This window comes from Rhinolophus ferrumequinum, chromosome 15, assembly GCF_004115265.2.
Source record: "Rhinolophus ferrumequinum isolate MPI-CBG mRhiFer1 chromosome 15, mRhiFer1_v1.p, whole genome shotgun sequence".
Lineage (NCBI taxonomy): Eukaryota > Metazoa > Chordata > Mammalia > Chiroptera > Rhinolophidae > Rhinolophus > Rhinolophus ferrumequinum.
Genome location: NC_046298.1, coordinates 29,792,572 through 29,807,507, shown reverse-complemented (window position 1 = coordinate 29,807,507; position 14,936 = coordinate 29,792,572).

Genomic DNA, 14,936 nt, shown 5'->3' with positions numbered 1-14,936 from the left:
GGATTCTCAGGCCCCTCTGCAGAAGCTCTTAGACTATTTCAGAAGGCAGACTCAACCTCATCCATTCGATCATTCACAAAGTCAATAATCTAGTGTCGAGGACCTACTACGTGGCTGCACCATGCTCGATGTTGGGAAAGAGAGGATTTAGACATGGTCCCTGAGTTCCAAGAGCTCTGGGTCTGGTAGAGAAGGAGCAAAATCACATGGCGTGTGTCACAATGTTACCGCACGCAGGACGCAGTGGGAACGTAAAGGAGTACATGTCTGTCTACCTGGGAGACTCAGACTGCAGGGAGCAGATGCAGAGCTGGACCTAAAGAGTACAGAGGAGTCCGGCGGGGAAGAACGGGAGAGGGACCCATAGTCCAGGAGAGGTGCACTTGTGCGACAACAAGGCTCTAGGTTGGGACTGAAAGGAGGACACGTAATCATAGCATGTGTGCACGTGTCCTAGCTCCGGAGAAAACACCCATGGAGGCGGCCCTTACATCACACCCTCCTGTGGGAAACGCTTCTATGGGGTCCACACCCAGGCCCCAGTGTAACGGCTTCTTCACTTCTTTGGGACTTTGAACCACGTATCTCATCCTTTCAGCCTGGGCCACTCTTATCTCTAAAAGCGGAAAAGTTATACACACCTTGCAGGTGGTCGTGAAGGTTCCATGAGGATCACCTGGCTTGGCGTGAGCCCTGGATAGAATCCAGCAGCGCTTCTCGGTGGGCTTGAGCAGGTCGGGCAGAGGTCTAGGGGCGCTGATCACCCATCTGCAGATGCTCATGGCAGAGAATGGGCGCCCTTTTCGAACGCCTCCAAAACAGGTGGTTTGGACCAGCAGTGCTGCTGCCTATGGGAGCTGGTATTGCTCACAGGGTCCCAGTGCTGAGCCCTGCCTGGGGGAGGGGATCTTTGGTACCCACACGGGAGCCCCCCACTGGAGCGCTGGTCATCGGAGCTGGGAGCTTCACACTCTCCATGGGTTTGGGGCCAAGTCGGGCAGCAGAGAGAACATGACTTGAAAGTGGGAAGGGTTTCTGCTGACAGCAGGATTGGCACTGACACTTAGGGAAAAAAGTCCATTTTGAGCCAATTCTCACTCTACCACTAACTTCTGGGAGTCCTTGACAAACCGCCCCACTCTATGAGCCTCATGTCTTTTTTACATTTACTTGTTTGTTTGTTTATTTATTTATTTTTATTAGTTTCAGGTGCACAAAACAATGTAATAGTTAGACATTTATCATTTATACCCCTCACACAGTGACAACCCCCACCCCCCATCCACGACCCCTCTGACATCGCACACAGCCATTACATTTCCACTGTCTCAATTCCTAATGCTGTACTCTGCCTCTTGTAACTATCTATCTATCTAACGATATAAAATTGTAGTTGACATTCATTATTGTTCAGCTTCAGCTTCAGGTGTACAGTCTGTGGTACATTTATACAATGGAGTATTACGCAGCCATAAAGAAGAATGAAATCTTACCATTTGCAACAACATGGATGGACCTAGAGAACATTATGCTAAGTGACATAAGTCAGACAGAGAAAGACAAATACCATATGATCTCACTTACATGTGGGATCTAAAGAAAAGAATAAGTGAATGAACTAATCAGAGCCTCGTTTCTTACAAGTGAGAACAGAAGAATGCCCACCACCGGGCTGTTAAGAACTCACTGAAATGAGCTGAGTTGGGGAGACGAAAGCCCTCGGTTCATTGCCTGCTCGTGACTCTGCACTGAATGCCCAACCACACCCCTTTACCTATGAAAATCCCATCTTCCCAAAGTTACTGTATTAGTCTCTATATTTTGTTCAAGTTTTAAACATTTCATACATTAGTTATAAATAAAAAACAGAATTCTCTTTATTCTTCAGGGCTCGCCTGGCATCATGGGGTATGATAAATTAAAAAAATAAAAAAATAAAAGGAAAGCCTGTCTTTCTCCATCTCAAAATTTTTGTCTTCTCTGTCAGGAAACTCAGTGCTCTATTTAGCCTTCAGTTAATGCTAAACTTCACCTGGCTTAGAAATCACCCAGCTGCAAGCTGCAGAAATGGACTCTGGTTATTTTAAGCAAAAAGGGAATTTAGTGAAAGGATACCAGGTTTGTCAGGATTATGCCAGGGGAGGGAGGGAAGGTGAGCGGTCTGTCCTTCTCAACTTCCCTAATGGCAGGTGGGACACTGGTCCCCATCCATCCACCTATCCACCCAACAAATAGTTATCGAGCGCTTATGTGCCAGAAGTTATGTAAGGAGCTAGGGATGGGGTCGTGGTGGTGGTAGAAGCTGCCAGGCGAACTACCTCAGGTACTCCCTACAACCAGGTGTTTAGATTAACCATCACCTCCCACCTCATTACATTTTTTTCTTAGTGTCTTGCTTTGGGCTCCCCCAGAAGCAAACCTAGAGACAAAGATTTGAATGCACGTGGTTTATGTGGGAGGTGATTACCACAGGAAACACTGGCAGAGGGAGCGAGGAAATGAAGCAGGGAAGGGAAGGAAAGGATAAAAGGGGCATCCTTCAGCCATGACCACGGTGGGTCCTTGGAGCTTGGTCTTGTTGGGGAAATCTGCGGAGACAGTGCAGAGCAGACTCATGCCCACGAAGGGGAGAGGCAGCTGGAATATTGACCCAGCCAGCCTCCATCCCACCCTGGGCGAGGGCTGCTTCTAGGACATTAACTCTGCAGTGCTTCCGGTTTCCCCTGCCACAGGCTGAGCAGGTGTCAGAAGCTTGGAAGATGTTCTGGCATCTTCCAAGGGGTCTAGGTGCTCTCAGGGAACAGCTTTCTGCAGGAGAGGTGAATGCTGAGGTCGGGGTTGGGGACACAGATGGCTGCCACTCTGAAGTTTGTATTACACGTGCCAAACACTTGCACACCCACATTCTATTTGTTTATAACTCCGCTGTGTGCCATCCTTTGCATAACCTAAGTTAGGAGCGCCCCAGACCAGTCTTTCTCTTCTCTGTGTGCCATTTCCTGCGCTGCTGGTGAAAGAAACCTCACTAAGATCAGAGAAAATGCTGTCTTGGACAGCTGCAAAGAATGAGGTTCTATTCTATACACCATGAAGTCGTCATTATTTTTACCTTGTTAAATGTAAAATAAATCAGTCTCAGAGAACCACACAAAACAAAGGCACAGCTTAATGAATTATTATTAGGTAGGAACACTTTGAAGCCAATATCTGGGACAGAGTGGAACTTGGTCACCCTTTCAGGGAACTCAGCCATTTCACCCTTCCTCCAAATGTACCCATTCTCCTGACTTTTGTGTTCCTATGTTAATCACGTCTTTACACACCACTCCAGTTGGGTCTGGCCCATTTTGTTCATTTGATATGTCCTTTCAATTTCTTTCATCTACAGCTTTCCCATCCATATTTGTTTCCTATTGCTGCTGTGTGGGGACAGAGCCAGGAGTGCAGTTTCCAGGCTCTCGGCCTCACATGGAAAGGTGCTGGCTCGAGTAGTACATGGCCATCAGCTGTGATTGGATGGCCATCAGCTGTGGCTAGTTGACCGTCAGCTGTAACCAGTGAGCCATTGGCCACTAATATAACTGCCGTGGCTACGCTAGCAGCAAATGGGGGCTAGCGAGAAGATGGTGGCTGAGCTAGCAAGAGCGGATTGCAGTTAGCACAGCGGATTGCAGCTAGCAAGTGGGGTTGGTTGGTAGAGAGAAGTGGACAGCAGGTTGCGGATAGTGTGGCTCCTGCTTCCTGTGTCTCCAACCCAGCCGCCAGCGAGAATGTAGTGGTGTGACTCCCTATCTATGGCTTTGTGGATGTTCCTGTTTCGCCTCATCGTATCCTGCATTCTTATGTGGGGAGCAGGACTAGAGACCCTGCATGCCACCTCGCATGACAAATGGCGCAGCGAGCAGGGTACAGTGTCGGCTAAAGCTCTCCAAAGCACGGTGGAGCAGTTTGTATGTATGAACACTCAGTCTCAGGAAGACCAGGAGGAGCAGCTGCCAGAGAGCTGGACCCCCATTTCTCTTCTCTGTGTGCCATTTCCTGCGCTGCTGGTGAAAGAAACCTCACTAAGATCAGAGAAAATGCTGTCTTGGACAGCTGCAAAGAATGAGGTTCTAAAAAAAGTGGACGGTTCCCCAACCAGCATAGGCCGGAGAAAGCAAAGGTCGTTGCAGCCCTGTGGGCTGGAAAGTGCTTGCTGAGGCCCTCACCCCCAGGTTGGGGAAGACTTGGAGCCCTCGCCCTGCGGAGAGGGCACACATTGTGAGGCTAACGCACAGCGCTGGCGAATGACTGTGGACTATGGGGAATGGGCTCCATCCCTAATTTAATGGACCGCTTGACTGTTTGCTTGGGAACGTACCACCAGGTAGTGGAACTGGCGGATGTTTGCTTTTGTGTCTCGACCGGCCGCCTTCAAGAATATTTGAGAAACCCTGGCTGTGTCCAGAAAGACTGGTGGTACCCTGAGATACCCTGGCTGTGCCCAGGAAGTCTGGCTTTGCCCAGAAAGAGCGGCAGTACCCTGAGAGCCCTGGCTATGCCCGGGGAGACTGGTGGTACCCTAAGAAGCCCAGGAAGTCTGACTGTGCCCAGAAGGACTGGTGGTGCCCTGAGAAACCCTGGCTGTGCCCAGGAACCCGGCTGTGTCCAGGGTATGCATTCACCTCCATCTTCCTCGCAGAAGATGCTTGTCACGTAGATTGTGAGGGTGAGACCCTGGAGGGGTAAAGTGTGGGGACAGAGCCAGCAATGCAGTTTCCAGGCTCTCAGCCTCATGTGGAAAGGTGCTGGCTGAGGTAGTAAGTGGCCATCAACTGTGATTGGATGGCCATCAGCTGTGGCTAGTTGGCTGTCAGCTGTAACTAATATAACTGCTGTGGCTACGCTAACAGCAAATGGGGGCTAGCAAGAAGATGGTGGCTGAGCTAGCAAGAGCAGATTGCAGTTAGCACGGCGGATTGCAGCTAGCAAGTGAGGTTGGTTGGCAGAGAAAAGTGGACAGCAGGTTGCGGATTGTGTGGCTCCTGCTTCCTGTGTCTCCAACCCAGCCGCCAGCGACAGTAGAGTGGTATGACTCCCTATTTATGGCTCCGTGGGTGTTCCTGTTTGTCCTCACCATATCCTGCGTTCTTATGTGGGGAGCGGGACCAGACACCCTGCATGACACCCTGCATGACACATGGTGCAGCGAGCAGGGTACGGTGCCGGCCAAAACTCTCCAAAGCGCGGTGGAGCAGTTTATACATATGAACATTCAGTCTCAGGAAGACCAGGAGGAGCAGCTGCCGGAGAACTGGACCCCCAAAGAGGGGTGGAAAGACGTGGACGGTTCCCCAACCAGCATAGGCCGGAGAAAGCAAAGGTCGTTGCAGCCCTGTGGGCTGGAAAGTGCTTGCTGAAGCCCTCACCCCCAGGTTGGGGAAGACTTGGAGCCCTTGCCCTGCGCAAAGGGCACACGTTGTGAGGCTAACACACAGCCCTGGCGAATGACTGTGGACTATGGGGAATGGGCTCCATCCCTAATTTAATGGACCGCTTGACTGCTTGGGAACATACCACCATGTAGTGGAACTGGAGGATGTTTACTTTTGTTCTCAACCGGCCGCCATTGAGAATATGTGAGAACCCTGGCTGTGCCCAAAAAGTCTTGCTGTGCCCAGAAAGACTGGTGGTACCCTGAGAGGCCCTGGCTGTGCCCAGGAAGTCTGTGCCCTGAAAGATTGGCGGTTCCCTGAGAAACTCTGGCTGTGCCCAGGAAGTCTGGCTATGCCCAGAGAGAGTGGCAGTTCCCTGAGAGGCTCTGGCTGTGCCCAGCAGGACTGGTGGTGCCCTGAGAAACCCTAGGTGTGTCCAGGATATTGCATTCACCTCCAGGTTCCTCGCACAGGGCCCCTCGCGGAAGATTCTTGTCGCGTAGATTGTGAGGCGAGAGCCTGTCGGGGTGGAATGTGGGGACAGAGCCAGGAATGCAGTTTCCAGGCTCTCAGCTTCACGTGGAAAGGTGCTGGCTCGGGTAGTAAATGGCCATCAACTGTGATTGGATGGCCATCAGCTGTGGCTAGTTGGCCGTCAGCTGTAACCAGTGAGCCATTGGCCACTAATATAACTGCTGTGGCTACGCTAGCAGCTAATGGGGGCTCGCAAGAAGATGGTGGCTGAGCCTGCAAGAGAGGATTGTAGTTAGCAAGTGGGGTTGGTTGGCAGAGAAGTGGACGACAGGTTGCGGATAGTGGGGCTCCTGCTCCCTGTGTCTCCAACCCAGCCGTCAGCGAGACTGTAGTAGTATGACTCCCCTACCTATGGCTCCATGGGTGTTCCTATTTGGCCTCACCATGTCCTGTGTTCTTGTGTGGGGAGCGGGAGCTGGGACCCTGCATGACACCTGCATGACGTGCTGTAACAGATGATCACAAACTTACTGGCTGAAAACAAGACAATTGAAACTCTTACGGTTCGGGAGGTGAGATGTCTGTCAGTCTTCCTGGACTAAAGTCAGTAGGGCAGCATTCCTTCTGGCGGCTCTAGGGGAAAAATCCATTCTCTTATCTTTTCCCGCTTTTAGAAGCCACCTGCATTCCTTGGGTCATGACCCCTTTTTCTATCTTCAAAACCAGCCTCAGCTGGGCTGATTGAGACTTTCTCATGCTGCTGCAGCCTGCCTGCAGCCTGCCTGCCTCCCTCTTACAAGGACCTTGTGATGGCCTTGGGCTTACCTAGATAATCCAGGTTCAACTCCCCATCTCGAGATCCTTAACTCAGTCACGTCTGCAAAGTCCCTTTTGCCCTGTCAGGTCACATATTGACAGAGTCCAGGGATCAGGACGTGGAGAGCTTTGGGGCCATTATCCTGTTGACCGCTGTGTCCATCTGCCACCCACCACACACTTGTCTGTTGAGGAACCCAGGCCGGTTGACCTGTAGCATTCTCCACATTTGGGGGATTTTGCTGACGGCGCACTCCAGGTGCAGTTCTGCGTGTGCCTCTGTCCTCGGAATTTCCTGCAAACTGGAAGTGAGATCTGGAGGCTGGATGGGCCTTAGCCTCCATCCCTTTGCCCCTGTGTTCTTCCATCAGGAGTTTCCTAATGTCTGGTGGTCTCTTCTCGGGGTGTTAGTACTCATTGAGGCTCAGAGTCCAGACCCATGATTCCCTGGGGATTGCAAAACTGTGATATTCTCATCCTGTCATTTTCTTTTCATGTATTTGTTGGGGTACTTGCAGGCAGAGAGGCTTTTCCTCATCTACAATTGGTCACTGCTTGATTCCTTCCCTTTACCAGTTTTCAGGATAATGAACTGGTTCCTCATGCTCTGAAGGAGATCCACAAGTTTTTAAAAACATTTTTTTGTGAACTCATGCATGGAAACATAGATGGGTTTCAATCCATCTCAATATTATCCTTACTGAAGCTCCCGCTGTCACGTCTTTGGCCAGGGCACAGTCTCTTCTGGCTACTTCTGAGTTCTTTTGGCATCCGCCTAGGAGACTTCCTTTGACAGGCAATATCCTTGCTATTTGGGAAAACAAAATAGACCAGCCTTGTCTTGCGTATTTCCAGCCCTGGAATAAGCTATTTCTACAAGAAACCCTGCTTTTATTTATTTATTTTTTTAAATTAGGAAATGGCATTTCAAGGCCACCCCTGTGTGTCAGGCTCCAGAGATGACCTCTTTTTCGAGGCCTTTTCTGGGAGCAGGACTAGCTAATATAAGCGTATTTTTAAAAATGAAGTTCTTGGCTAATATGTACCATGGACCTCTGCAATGTCTGCATGTGGATCAGTGGGTCATCCCATTTCAAAGCTTGTTGTCCTGACTGTGCTAATTGATTGGCAATTTCTGTCCTCTCAAAGGTGTAAATCCTATGATGCTTCTCTCACGTGCATGGAGGTGAACGAAACGAGATTTCTGTCAATCTATTAGACTTCTCATGTTTCCAGAGCCTTTGGGGACAACCAAACCTGGGACAAGTGTCACATGGGTGTTAGCTCAGAACCCAACCCCACCCTTCCGGCTTTCCCAGTGTCTAACCCCACCCCCCAATTCCTTGGTTGTTTTCCTCTCTCGGCCCCAGGGGACGAGAACTTTCTTGAAGCTCCCGGAGGCATCACAATTCTTGCAACTCAGAGCCCTCCCTCCGGTCCTCTCTCTGGGACTTTGGGGACCCCATTACCCTGTGCTACCACAAGTTTCTCCCTCACCATCTCTTGCCAGGTCACTACCTTGCAGCCTTCCTACCTGGTCAGTGGGATTCCCTGATCTTCCCAGCAGCCCCCAAATCTCCTTCCTACTCTCTCCCGGGAGGCCCACCCCTGAGAATCAGATCCCTGGTGATGTCCTGAGAGCTTTCTCCCAACCATCCTACAATGGTGAGGGAGAAGCTTGTCGTAGCACGTGCCAACTTTATAATGGCATATAGATCAGGCCACGTAACTTGGCCCTGCCACCCCCGTGTCAATAAGGACAGCGGGTTCTTCCATAACATTTGCTGTGTACCAGGAAGCGTTCTAAGCACTCTGTATATTTTAAACAGTTTCCACCTTGCAGTCAGTGTAGGAGGCAGTTGCTATCACCTGCATATTTCATGGGTGAGGAGACTTTGCGTCCAGGGTCACCTAGGAAATGAGAGGAGGAGCCAGGTCTCATCCACTGACCATGGGGCTCAAGACTTGGCACTTCTAACCGGAAGACTACTTAATTACCACTGAAGACCAGCCCTCAACATCCTTTGGGGAAGGAGCCAGAACTTGCATAAATAAATCAACTGAATGCAAGAATGGAATCACCTCCTGGGCAAACCATCTTTCTCTAGAGCAGCAGTTCTCAAGCTAGAGCTGGCACCAGAATCCCCAGAAGGGTGTGTTAAGACACAGGTACCTGTCATGCTGATCCTGCTGGTCTGTAGACCGCACTTTGGGAACTGCTGCTCTAGTGAACTTGCCCACACCAGGGAGAACAGGACTTGGCTGTCTGCTGCCTCCCGGAACACATGGTGTGGCCATTCCAACATGGTTTCCCGTCCAGGTGGTCTTGTGATAATGACTTTATAGTTATGCTTTAAAAACTAATAAGTCCTCATTTGTTAGAGATGCATTCTGAAGCATTCATATATAATGTCTGGGATTTACTTTAATATACTCCAGCCTCTCCCCCGGCAAAAAGTTGAGGGTAAAAATGAAACAATGGTAGTTGGCTTATGAGTCCAGAGAGGTTCGTTATACCACGTCCTATGCCTTGTTTATATTAGAAAGTGTTAAGACTAAACTTTGAGGATTTAATGTGGAATGAAAGCTTTGGCTCCGCCGCCTAGTAACTAGTATATGAACTTGAGCTAGAAACTTGCAGTATTCGAGCCTCAGTTCTTTCTGCTGTCCATGCAGATGATGGCATCTTTCCAACCAGTTGTTGAGGAGACAGTGGACGTTAGACATGTAGCACTCACCTTAGCACAAACTCATAAAATTACAATTGCCCCCAATTATTTTGCTCTCACACAGTCCCCAGCCCAGGCCTGGCAGGGCAGCACCTAATGGGCAGGGGCCTCACCCATCTCAAGGCACGTATTCAACGAGTTCCTGGTTTGAGTGTAGAACTTGCCAGAAGCCTGCCCGTCTAGGAGCAGGAGGAGTGGGTGTGGAATGTGGGGTGGGATGGCCATCGTGCGTGTCCTTGAACATGAGGCCTCCAAGAAGTCATGGGCAGGAGGTCTGCTTAGGAGCCCCAGTGGTTGCCCCACACTGTGGCTTGGACCTGCCAGGTGTCTTTTTAGGTTGTAACCAGGTCTGGGGCAGGAACCCTGGCTTCCATTTCAAAGGTGGTTGCCAAACTGTCCCAGGCGAGGTGTTTTTTGGTTGGTGTTTTGTATAGTTTTGTTTTGACTTGTTTTGATTGCAGTTAACAGAAACTCATTTATGCTAGCTGGCCTAAGCCAAAGTCAGGGACAGCTCGTGACTGGGAATCATGGCGTTGTTTCCTTGAACCTCAGTAAAAGGAGGGCAGCCAAGTCTCATATCAATTGGAAGCAAGTCCTGGAAAGCTGTTAAGTACACCAGTGGCCTGCCTCTCTCTCTCTCCCACCCTCCCTCTCCCTCGCTCCCTCCCTCTCTTTTTCCCTCTCCTCTTCCCTCTCTCCTCCTTCCTCCTCATCTTCAAGGCAGGAGGTAGGCTCCACACAGGTTGAGTCCCATCCCCTCTGTTCTACCATAAGCAGAACCCACTAATATTTGCGCAGCATTTTCTGTGTGCTAGGCTTTGGGAAAAAAAGCTTCTCTACCAGGATTTCATGTAATCATCCCACAGTAGCCATAAAGGAAAGTGCTGTTTTCATCATTTCGATTTCCAGAGAAGGAAACTGAAGCATTGAGGGGTTCAAGAAAACCACACATTTGAGAGGAGAGGCAGAGCTGGGATTTGAATGGTCTTTCACTTCTGAGCCAGGCTCCTAGTCACCTGCCATATTACCTTCTGCCATAAAAAAGACTCAGGAGCAAGTTCTTGGGGTGGGAGGGAGTCTGATTGGCCTAGCTTCAGTCAGGGGTCCTGTTTCTGGACCAGTCAGTTGTGGCCAAGGAGGTGGGTCTCAGAATATCAACATGGTGACTTCCAGGCCCAGCATTGGAGAGCGGTACTCAGATGGGGCAGTGAGCCTGGCACCTAGTCCCGGCAAGTTCCCATGTCTGTGCCCTTCCTCCTTCTTGGGTGTCCCATTGCCTACCTACCACAGACACACAAACTCTTGCTGCATTCATCTTCCCACTATGGAGTTAGAAGTGAGCTGAGTTCAAATCCTGGCTCTGCCATTTTCCTAATGGTCTGCTCTTGGGCAAATGACTTCACTTCTCTAAGCCTCAATGTTTGCATCTGTAAACGGGGGTTATGATACTGGCCTCTCAGGGATATAGGGAAAATTAGATGAAATAATAAACCAGGTGAACCCTTTACTGGTTCCACATTATTTTCAGGGTTAGGTTCAAACTCAAGATGTGAACTGGCTGGCACCTCCTTAACTTTCTACCCTGTATCCTTCTACTCCCAGAGTGCCCCCTTTCTCAATTGCTTGTGTGTAGTTCCTGAATTTCTCTCGTCCATGCTTTTGCACATACTGTTCCCTCAGCCTGGGATGCCGTTCCTCTTCTTACACCACCTAACTTAGCTAATTTGCTCCCAATAGTGGGTTGAATTGTGTCTCCTAAAAGAATATGTCTATGTCCTAATCCCCAGAGCCCTGGAACCTGTGAGTGTGACCTTATTTGGAAATAGGGTCTCTGCAGATGTATCTAAGTTAAGAATCTTGAGATGAGATCATCTTGGATTTAGGATGGGCCTTGAGTCCAGTGATAAGTATCCTTATGAAAGAAAGGAGAGGGAAACCTGGGACAGAGACACAGAGGGACAGGCCATGGAAAGATGGCAGCAGAGACTGGGGTGATGCATCTGTAAGCCAAGGAATGACACGGATTGCTGGCAGCCACAGCAGCTGAGAGAGAGGCAAGGAACAGATTTCCCCCTCAGAGCAGTCAGAAGGAACCAACCCTGATGACACCTGGATTTGGGGCCTCTGCCTTCCAGAACTGTGAGAGAATAAAATCCTGTTGTTTTAAACCACCCAGGCTACGGTCATTGGTATAGCAGCCAAGGGAAACTCACGCTCAGAAACTTAGCTCAAACATCCTGTCCCCTGAGCAGCCCTTCCTGACGGCTCACCCTGGCAAGATGCCCAGAGCTCAGGTATGCCTTTATCCCAGCACTTCCCATGGTGCCTGTGCATACCCCTGTGTGTCTCCTCTCTGGACAACAGGTATCTTTGTCTCTAATGACTGAGATGACAGCATCCTGTCCCGGAGGAAAAGAATCCACAGTCTAGCAGGCCTTAATGCTGTCAACCACAGATGATATTTCAAGCACATAGGTGCCGGCAGGAAGGAGTCTGTTTGGGGGCTGTGCGCCTCTCACCTTCTCACCCCATGGCCTAGTCACCTCTTCCCTGGTGGACGCAAGGGGAGCCCTTCCCTGAATTATAAAATAGGGTTTATCCTGCACTTTCATTATCCAGAAGGGCCTCCCCAACTTGCCTTTAGACGACCTTGCTGACATGCGTGTGAATGTTCTTCTAGAAAATGACTCAGGACAAGCGAGTTAGTTAAACCTGGCAGCTCAGATGGAAAATGGCCCGAGGAAAGACTCTGACTTGTCCCTTTACCCAAGGAACAGGGAGATTGTGTAATTAAGTTGGTTCTATAGAAAAGCTGCTTCAGTGGGTAAGGCCCCTACCCTTAGCCAAGTGCCCCTGGGGTCATGTTCCAGTGGCTTGGAGAAGCAGGCAGGGTTGGAGCCCTGTCCCCTGTTTCCCCTCCTCACGACCTTGCTCTGAGGCCTTGTTAGAAGAGACACGGCCCCCTCAGAGGCTGGGCCACTGTACCCCCTGCCACTGTGACACAGCCCTCAGGCAGCCGCAGAGGTGGCCTAGAAGAATGGGACAATGGGAGGTGGGGCTCTGATGTCCCAGTGGCCTTGGGTAAATTGCTTCACCCCTCTCAGCTTCCTCCGTGCAACTGGAGTAAACCCAATATGCTGTGTGGGTGGCACCAGTGCCAGTTCCTTGTCGTGACATTGTGCTATAGTTATGAAGATGGCACCATGGGGGAGGTGGACCTTTCCTTGCATGTACATTTCCTTGCATGTCCCGTGAATTTACCATTGTTTCAAATAAAAAGTTTCTAAAAGTTATTTTTGAGAAAGAAAAAAAAAGACAGGTGGATGAATTTAGGATGAGCTATAACCTGACTTTGACAATTAATGGGGAAAAAAACCCACAAATGTGTTCTTCCTACAATATTTTCTGGAAAGGCTTCCTCTGATTTGTACTTCCTAGGAGACAAACAACAATTATGTAATCTCTCGCTAACTCCGAATGCTGCAGATAGAAGAATGTCCCCATCAAGTCAATATTTCATCCAGAACTCAAACAATACCTGTGTGTTCCTATAACTATACAGATTAAATGCTTTTTCTCACTGTTTAAAAAGAAGAAAATGTTCTTACCTCCCGAGGACTCTGGAATCAGATTACTGATTTGTATCCTCACTCTGCCATGTACTAACTGAGTGACCCTTGCTAAGTGACTTGATTTCTCTGTGCTTCCGTTTCCCTCATCTGTAAGATGGGTTATGGGTTGGGAGAGCTCAGATGAGTTGTTAGGTTCTGCAAAAGCCTGACTGGGCACGTGGCAGCCTAGTCTGTGCTCAGAAGGTGCTGGTTACTGTTAAAGTTGCCATGAGGAGTAATGAGGTAATACTGCTAGGAATAGACAGAGCTCCACCTACTGCTGCCTGGCTGTGTGTGGCCTTGGGCAAGTCACAGTACATTCTGGGCTTCTGTGGTCTTCCCTTGTGAAATGAGGTCTCTGTGTGGACATCGAGGAGACTGTCTGCCCGCTCCCCCACCAGGGGCGCATTTGTGTGGGAACCCCTCCTGGTGCGCCATCCCCACCCCCACCCCACCCCCATTGCCATTGCTGACAGGGGAGCTGCCTGTTCTTTCTTCATCCTTCCCTTGGCCTCAATTGTTGGGCCCAGAGCTGGGGGCCTTCTCCAGGGTGTCAGAGGGGCAGAGAACAGTTTTTCTGGGTGTGCAGGATGGAGAGTCTGAGCTGTCAAGGTCACATCACGAGGAGACAGTCACTCTGCCTGGAGAAGACAGAGAGACTGGGAGACGGACTCCATCCTTGGTTCTCACTGTCCCTGAGGCCCAGGTGAGGGAGGCCCTGACTGCCCAAGCTGTGGGGGGTCAGTTCCTCCTGAGAGGTCATAATAGCAATCATAACAGCAATAGCAAGCACTGACATAACACATACTACAAGCCAGGCATTATTCTGAGAACTGCGTATATTGTAACATTTTTACTCCTCACAACAGCCCTGGAGTATCACCACTTCCTTTTACAGGTGGGGAAATGGAGGCACGGTGAATAATTCAAGCAAGGTCACACACCAGCATGCGGCAGAGTCAGGACTTGAACCCTGTCAGGCGAGCACCAAAGCCATGCCCCTGGCCGCTCCTCCACCCCGTCCTTCCTTGCAGCCCTGTTTGCCCACTGGCTGGAGCTGGGATTCTGTCACCCCCACCAGCACAGTGGGGGTACAGCCTGTCAGGCCCCTTCAATCCCAGCCTGGAGCCTCCAGTGCCCCTCCTGCTTCCTCCTGTCTCTTAGCCCCAGGAGACCCTGGACAGGCCTGAGGGTCCTGCCGTTTTCACACTCCTCATCTCATCGGGTCCTGTGGAAGGTTTGGAAGGTGTTACTTCCGCTCCACTGTGGTGGACACTGAGGCTCAGAGAGGGTAACTCTGTGTTCAGGGGTACACAGCTGTGACAGCAGGGCCACCACTGAAACCCTGTTCCAAGCCCAGAGCTCTCTCACACGCTGTACAGCTGGACCTCTTCTTGGAACTCAGTTTAGGTAAGAAGCACTGTCACCTAGTTTCCAAACCAATCAGATTCAAGGAAGGGCTGTGCCAGCTCCAAAGGGAGGCACAGCTCTAGGCCTCAAAGCCAGGAAACACAGCCGCTTCCCACTTGGGCCTGGGGCACTTACTTCACTGCCTGTGATCACCGATTTATCTGTGTGTCCCCCTCCAGACTGAACCTGGGGCAGGGACACACTGAAGAGGAAAGCAGGTGAGAGCAGGGAGGAGGTTCCACCAGAACCTCTAACTTGGGGCTGAGGGATGGAGGGGCAAAGCCCCGTGGAGTCAGCAGGCCGTGGTTCAAATCCCCACTACAGTGAGAATGGTGTGTATGCAGTTTCTGGGTTCCCCTCCGAGTCTCAGACGGAAACTATGACTGGCAGCATACGTCATAACCCAAACATAACTGTACATGTAAGCAAAAGAAAAGAGCACTGCCAACTAAGCTGAGTGATGCTTTCACCTTTCTATTTCA